This window comes from Hoplias malabaricus, chromosome 3 (genome assembly GCF_029633855.1).
Source record: "Hoplias malabaricus isolate fHopMal1 chromosome 3, fHopMal1.hap1, whole genome shotgun sequence".
NCBI classification, from domain to species: domain Eukaryota; kingdom Metazoa; phylum Chordata; class Actinopteri; order Characiformes; family Erythrinidae; genus Hoplias; species Hoplias malabaricus.
This window is the reverse complement of record NC_089802.1, coordinates 17,220,687-17,229,231: the sequence shown is the minus strand read 5'-3', so window position 1 is coordinate 17,229,231 and position 8,545 is coordinate 17,220,687.

Sequence of the window (8,545 nt, the reverse complement as noted above, 5' to 3'; positions counted from 1 at the left end):
AACTAATCCCAAAATAAATGAATAAATAAATAAATTAAAAGCAATAAGTTGCAGCCATTGTAAAGCTGTGGGTGGCTGTCTGTTTCTCACTATGTCCACATGGGTTTCCTCCAGGTGCTCTGGTTACATCCAGTTCAAATTTTAAGGTAAAACTGTTACACTGTGTTACTTTATCATTATTATATTTGTACATGGGTATATGCCTGGTTTTTCGTAATTGTGATATGTTCATTTTATATTTATTCATTTAAGGATTTTATTTTTCATTTATATTACAATTATGCTTAAAAAGCAATAACAAAAAACAGCATTACTTTGTCATGAACAGCAGGTGAAATACATATTGAACACTTAATTTACATTAATTTAATTAATGTACTTAATTAATGTACTTAATTTAAATTTCTATGCATGTGTGGATTAGATGGGTGGTTACCAACATCTGGTGAGAATTTCACATCAATAGCACCTTAAGAAAAATATTTACTTATTGGTGCTGTGTTCAATACTTATTTTGCCCACTGTATGTGCAATTGCAAATGTAACCAGGAGCTTTTAATAGATATAAGCACTGGGTTAAATCTAAATCTATTTAATCAAATCTAGGTTCTTTAAAGAGACTGGCTGATTTAATTAATCTTGGCTGATATATTAAAAAAATAAAATACACAAGTAAATAAATAGTTTTCCTCCCAAGAATGACAAACTATTAATGATTTAGTGTATTTGTATTGTCTATGTCATAAAGTATTAATCAATGTTTATCTATTTAGTGTCAAATAGAAAGGTTTAGGCTTGTTTATTTACACACACACACACACACACACACACACACACACAAATTAAAAACAGCTAAACAATACAAATATCTAAATGTGCAATAATATACAGTAAATTCATTAAGAATCATGAATAACAATAATAATGATATGACAATTAAAATAACAAAAACAACAACAAAAATAAGAGCTCTCAGATAAACCAACAACCAATAAAAAAAATACTAAATAATAAAGGAATTTGGTAATCAATTATCTTTCCCTGAGTGCACTCAGTCCCTACCGCCCCACAACACAATGTCTCTGTCACTGATCCAGAGATGCCAGACACCAGAAAGACAAAGGCGTGCTGAGCAATTGCGAGGACGAAGACTTAGCTCTTCCCCCCCAAAAAAATAAATAAATACATAAATTTAAAAAAATCTTCTAGAAGTATGCATCAAAATATTTTGCAGTCTCTTATCTGCACTGTTACTGTAGGAGCTACAGTGTTGTTTCTTGGAATAGTAATAAATACTAACTGACGTTTTAACAACATTCTAATGCCTGAGTTTAAAGGTACAGTGCAACATTTTGCTTATGCACTAGATATTCCACTTTCTTTTCTTTTTTTTTCTTTTTTTAAAGAGACTGTACAGCTTTTTAATGTTTCATGTTATGAAATATAATGGCATGGGTTACACAAATAAATAGTTCAATGTTACTGCCTCTGTTTTTACACAGTGAGGAGAGACAGTGAGGTACCGATGTCATATAAACCTAAATTAACCTCTAGAAAACAACAAGCTATTTCTGCTTTTAAACCTCTGTAAAAACCATGTTACAAGGCCAGGATCATGTTGTTGCTCCTGATACACAAGGTTAGCCATGTTTGCGTTGTTTTCCTACAGAGGATACACACACACATTCGCACATGAGCACAAACATACACACGCACACACACACACACACACACGCACACACACACACACACCTACACCTATACACCAAAAGCATCTGTTAGAGAGTTTGTAGTCTCTCCGGGTTGTGCACTGAGCTATGTGGCCTGCTTTAGGTGTTTTGACTTCCCAACAGATCCTTCACTTCCAAGGTTCAGAAATTTGACGGTCCCATGACACAACAAAACTGAAGCTGTGAATCTCCATTTCTCCTCATTTACCACACAAAACCTCCAAGTCCTGTACACTCCTGTACACCTGAATTAAAGCCAAAGCTCAGGCAGTTACAGTTCCACTAGTCTTCTGTAAGACCTTTGCTGAAGGACCCCTCTCATAAAAGCTTGCCTTTTTCTGAAACATTACAAATGAAACTCAACACGGTACATGCCGGCCTTCCGCTGCCCTTAGCGAGCGATCCAGAAGGGTCTGGCTGCATCGTACAGTTTTTCTCTCCTTCCTAAAATGAGCCAAACCCTCCTGCTGAATGTTTTCCCCACGAGCACTGGATCTGGTTCACCTCAGTCCAGCGTAACTCACATCTATAACCCATTTCATCAGCTCTAGGGTCAGCCAGGGAAAAGCCCTGAGCTTCACTCTGAAGGCTAGGACCTTGTAGAGTCATCCAAGAGTATACCCTCCCACATCAACAATCGAAAGCCTTTCTAATAACAGCACAATTCCCATAGTTTTACTGGTGAAATTTCCAAACATTACTAAACATGCCATAAGGCTCAGCGCAATTAAAGGTTTTTCACATGGCTTTCGGAAGAGCCTGGCACACTCTAGTAGCACTGCCTGATTGAAAGGCTTCCGAGAATTCTCCAACCATGCGAGTGTCCGTACAAGAGACAGCTAATGGCTTTAGCAGGACAGGTACACAAAGCTCCTGTGGCCAGACACTGGAGCCGCGGCGAGTTTACTGTTAACATCTGGAATGCCTTTCCTCCTTCGATTTTCCTTTTGACTGAGGAGTGAGTCACATCAGCACCCGCCGCTGCCTCTTCCTCTTTCAGCCTTCCTCAACACTGGAATCCTCCACAGCCTCTTTACATGCAGCCCTCCACTCACGGGCGTTTCTACAGTCATTTTAATGATCTTATGTAAAAATAAGGTTACGTAATTAATATATTTCTGCAATTTAGGTGCATTAACTGCAAGACACAATGCAAAGCATCCAACAAATTCAATTATTCAAACAAACTTTATTTTAAAGATAAAAAGCTTAATGCAATAATGTAATTTCCTGTTACTCAGTTATCACTCCAGAATCATTTCGTAATGCTTGTTATTTCACACTGGACACTTTGTCTTTGACTGCATTTTCCGGTGATAATACCATCTACAAAAATCTTGATAATTTGTATATTGCTTAAATAAACTTCATGTTGTCAAAATATAAGCACTGATTATGTTTGAAAAATTGGTCTTGTTACTTTCTTTTTTTTTTAAATTTGGCCTTCACTGCACCACTGACACTCTTCAAAGGCCATATACTGAACTCATACAGGAGAGCAACCTGCGAGATAAAACCTAAAGAACTGAAATGGAATTCAGACTACTTATGAACTGGATTGGGAGTGAAATATTTGTGTGCTAAATAGAGGAGAATATTTGGTCTGCTTTTTGTTTTATTTATTATTGTTATATATAAAAGTTCTGGACAAATGGAATGACTTGTTATTTTTATATATAGACTGTAGTAGTCTGCATATTGACACACGTTTTAATTGAGGGGTGGCAGCCAAGTTCTCAAAAAATTGCCAAGGGTGGCTCGGGAGGAAAAGGTTTGAATACCTCTGAGAGTGTACATTCGGCAGCAGTGCTGTACTCTGTTTGGTTTCTGCACAAAAACTGCTAGATTGCCAAGTAAGTCATGGATCAAAAATTGGACCAATGTGTATTTTTTGCGTTTTATGTGCGCGGTACCGCTTCAGCGCCACATGATGCGCGCGACTGGTGTGAAGGTCTGATTAATAGCACTGTATCTGGCCTATGTATGATTAATCAGTTTAAAAAATACATATTTCATGTTTCCATCTCTAATTTGATGTATGTTACAAACTGTGTGTGCTCTCAGATCTCTGTGACTTAATCTGCTAATACAGACAACTGGTTTATGACTTTTGTTTCTATTTTATTGTGGCATTCTTTTTAAAAACTCATCTCCTCCATCTCCTACCTCTCCACCTTGCTGTATGTGGTTCAATTTGTTGAAACTAATCTGACACTGAAATAAGATGCAAATGTGTTATTTTTGCCATGAAAGTCTGTAGTGAACTATAAATTATTATTTCTGCAAATATTTAATGTAAAGAAATACAGTGATGAGATGCTTAAAATCTTACAGAACATTTACTGCAAATAAACTGAAGCCTAAAAATGACCAGACTCTGTTGCCAGATCTTGTGTTATACTTTACTGTAACACCAGTGCAGGCCAAGCTCAGGCAGATGTTGCTGATGACATCAGGAAGTTATTCGTCTATCCTGAAAAACAAATTGGAAATACACAGCAGGTCACTTCTCTCATCCTCCAAACTAAACAGGAAGAGAAAAACCCCCAAAGCTCGCTAACACAATAGAGTAGGGCAACAAGGCCCCTCTGACCATAATAATGACCGGATATATTTAATTATCGCCCTGGAAACATGTGCAGGTCAGAAATTTTGAGAAATCTGAGTTGTATCAGGGGCGTCTTAATAATCATAATAGCATAATTGCAGTACATGTGGTTTCATTGTGTGAAATGAGATGACAAGAGAAAACATAATTTGCTTCTTCCAGAAACTGACTAAGCTTTTGGCGTTATCCTGCTCCAATCTTTTAATGCTCACAGGCGGCTCTGATTAAAAAAGAAACTGGAATGGAAAATAAGCAGTGCTCCACAATGGCCCAAACATACCTGAGAGTGAGTGATGGATCATGAGGCTCCCGATGAAGCTGATGGGGAACATCCAGAGTAAGCAGGCCTCTGGAGACACTCCCGCCCTCTGCAGATGTTCTTCTAAAGGCAAAGAAACGCACTGCAGCCATGAATAATGCATTTTAGAAAGCAACAATTTACGATTCATGTAAGATGCAGTGAACCAGGTCTAGCAATTCAACAAACAGAGCACTTTTAGGCCTTAAACCACATCCGTACAGACAACTGATATATGGGGGTATCTATGGCACGGTGTGTACAAGTATCACATGTCCCTGTGTACTTGTGTGTGTGTTTGTGTGATTGTTGCTTGGGGGTTTTTACAGATCCTGTATACTTGGAAGAAAGCGATAAGCTTCATGTGAGTGTGTGTCTGCATGTGCCTCTCGTGTAAACTGAAATGCTTGAGGAGTTGTCAGAGGAAGTGTTTGCTGAGGCTGTTCCCAAACGGGTTGTTTCGAAAGCTCAGGCCTGATCCTGAGAGGCCTCTAGAGAGCAGCAGTGACGGTGTGGTTCAAAGAGCTGCTCGTGCAGCAGGAAGTCCAGCCCTGGGCTGTTAGGAACAGGACAGGAATGTATTCCATGAACGCCTCAGTTTCAGCCCATCCCAGTAGAGCCAGAGACATGCCCCCCAAATCAGGAAACATCACGGAGGACCGAGGGACAAATCAGCAACTTCAAACCCTGTATAAACAAGTGAGGATTGAACCTACAGCCCCAGAACCCTGGAGCTGTGTGGCAGCGGCACTAACTGATGCACAAATCTGCTGCCCCAAAATACCACCAAAGGGATCTTTGTGAGCATGATTATAATAATAATAATAGTTAATATATTTATTTATTTTTTGTGCCCAATAAACTAATACAATTCCATAAAAAAAAAATTAGCAATAATTATGAAAAGATCTATTCATATAAAAAAATATGCAAAATGCAAATGTAACTTTTTTACAATGTTAAAAGAAGTAAACATCAGCTCTAAAATAGTTATATATAAAAAACACATTTTTGTAGATGATGCACATTTGATTTCCTAAAAAAATAAAAACTCCAAATGAAAAAAAATTAAAATAATAATTGTCAGATTATATTTTTGGACATCCTTCCATTATGAAGTCTCTGAACTTAAAATATATGTTTAAAAAAAGAGTAAACCATAACCTTATGTTATTTTAAATATTTTTACATAATTGCTCTATGCACATCAAACGTAAAAACAGAATACAAAAAATACGTCCATTACACTTTACAGAAAAGTGCTATAAAAACATGAATCTGTAAACTTTCCATTCCCTTGAAGCTGTATTTAAACAACAAATGTATAAATCAAATTTTTCTAATGTTTACACTACCCAACTTGATTATAATTTATAAATGTAAACAATTTACAGTTTGACCTGAAAACGATATGGAAAAAAAGTTGTGAGGGGTAAAATAAATAATGATGACATATTTAGGTTACACTATTTACAAATTTTACAGTATAAGCATGTGAAAAAGGAAAAGACCCAAACCAATGATGTCTCACAAATTTTTGTGCCAATATCAATGATAGAATATTCCAACAGACTTGGGGACTTGAATATATGAAAAGGTACCCTTCCTTTAAAGGTGATAATTGGGATTTTCAAGATATATGCTGCTGTCAAGATGACATTCCTTCCCGAGAAGTCCATGGTTATTTCAGTAAGACAATGCTTTGTTTTGCATTTGCCAACAGCAGCATGGATTTGTAGACACTGGGCATGTGTGCTGGACTGGTCTGAAGCCTAGATTTTCTCCTGATTAGAAGAATAAGAAAATGTAAAACAGTGCAAGAATGGGGAAAACTCCACTTGTAAAACTGCAAAAGTCTATATCATTTTCATTCTTGTGAATCAAAAGATTCATGTTTTTCCTGCATCCAAAAATGTCCCAAACCTTTCCAGAAATTGGGTTTCATCCATTAGTTTATGATTTACAAACCAAATTAACATTAATTTGTAAATTATAAACATCTGAACTCTGTATATGAAAGGACTTAACAGATGACAGGGGCCCTGAATACCATCCCATCCAACTAAAACATAAAAAAAAACCTCAGAAACTTTAAGGATGCCTCTTTTCCCCAATATTCTCCTTCTATTTTCCCTCTCAGAATTTTATTTCTATGATTTTTTAATTTCACCTTAAATAAGCCTTAACCATATGTTTTTTACTGTGAGAAAAACGACTTTAAGAGGGCAAACTTAAATGGAAACTTCAGCTGGCTTCATACACGTCAACTTATTTAGTTGTCTGTTGCAACTTAAATGGTCCATCTTGTAAGTTGTAAAACTTGAATGACAAATCAACCTTAGCCCCGTGTTAAATGCTCTATATTTAAACTTTAATCTTTAAAAACGTAAGGCTATAAACACATATATTCTCGCCTTTATCACCGGCATTTCCCGTTCCACCTTAAATGGTGCAGGATTTCATCATGGCGTCTGCACATTTCCGAAAGTTATCGCGGTAGGTTTGACGTATAAATTTGACGACATGTTATAAAGTTTAATACGAACAGTATTTCTGTATTTTAATTACATTTAATTAATTTGCTTTTTTGATAGTTAAGCTTTATTTTATTTAATATACCAATTATTAAATGTTGGTTACATTTTAAAACAGCAAATGTGACCATATTTGAGTTTTCAAAAAAGAGGACACATGGGGCAGGTTGGCAGCACAAATGCTTCCATAACCATGTAGATAACTATGCTGCCGAAATGTAATACATAAACACATACTTGTTAGAACAAGATAAAAAAAACATATGCCTTTTTAGACAGATTCCTTTCAATTGAACATTTGGCCCTAAGCAAAAATAATAATATAACATTTTTGTCATTTCTTGACAGTTTATTATTGAAACCTGTTATTTTCTGTTCATACCAAACTTCAGAACTGAAGCCCTGTATTAAAGCAACTTGACAGGCATTTTGACTGTGTTTTTAAACGTTACTAAAAGCAAGCACCACATTTTATCAACCAGAAATAATACAGATTTGATAAATGATCAGAGCATTGCTAGCATCCAGACATTTATGTAAAAATACATATATTTCATATTTTATAAGGTCTGGCTGATAAAAACGTGCTCTATGTGAGAGCTATAAATAATTCAGATTTTATTGATCCGGAGAGTTGGCCTGTTTTCTTCTAAAGTTAATGTTAAACAGAAAAACTGCGCAGATGTAACTTACTAGCCAAAACTGCCTCTTTTTTTAGGTCCCGAAAAGAGGAAATGTCCTGAACAAAGAAGACGTCTGGTCACCGTAAACAAATAATCTGGACATTTCCCCAGTCATCCGTTTGTAACCTGTGAGGTCATCGAGACTGAGTGTGAAAGGAGCATCCTGTAAGTAAGGATGTGTTGTGTTTCAATACTGTATGCCTAACCTTGTGAGTATTCAGTCACTTTTAGATGGCACAAGATTGCAAAGGATTTAGTCCATAAAACCTTGAAAAGATTCTGGGAGTCAGGGGAAATCTCAGTGTGTAAAAGCCAAGAAACTAACCTAACAGTTGTCCTCTCTACTGCAACCTATTTATTTAATTTCAGTGCAACCTGCAAATGTATTATACCAAGAGGAAGCTATATATATATATTCATTCATTAATTCATTTATTGATTCATTGTTTGTAACCGCTTATCCAGTTCAGGTTTGTGGTCTGTCCGGAATGGGTAGCAATGCAGGAACACACCCTGGAGGGGGCGTCAGTTCTTCACAAGGCAACACTTTTTTTTTGAGTCGCCAATCCACCGACCAACGTATGTTTTTGGACCGTGGGAGGAAACCGGAGCACCCGGAGGAAACCCACGCGGAAACGGGGAGAACACACCAAACTCCTCAGAGACAGTCACCCAGAGCGGGACCAGAACTT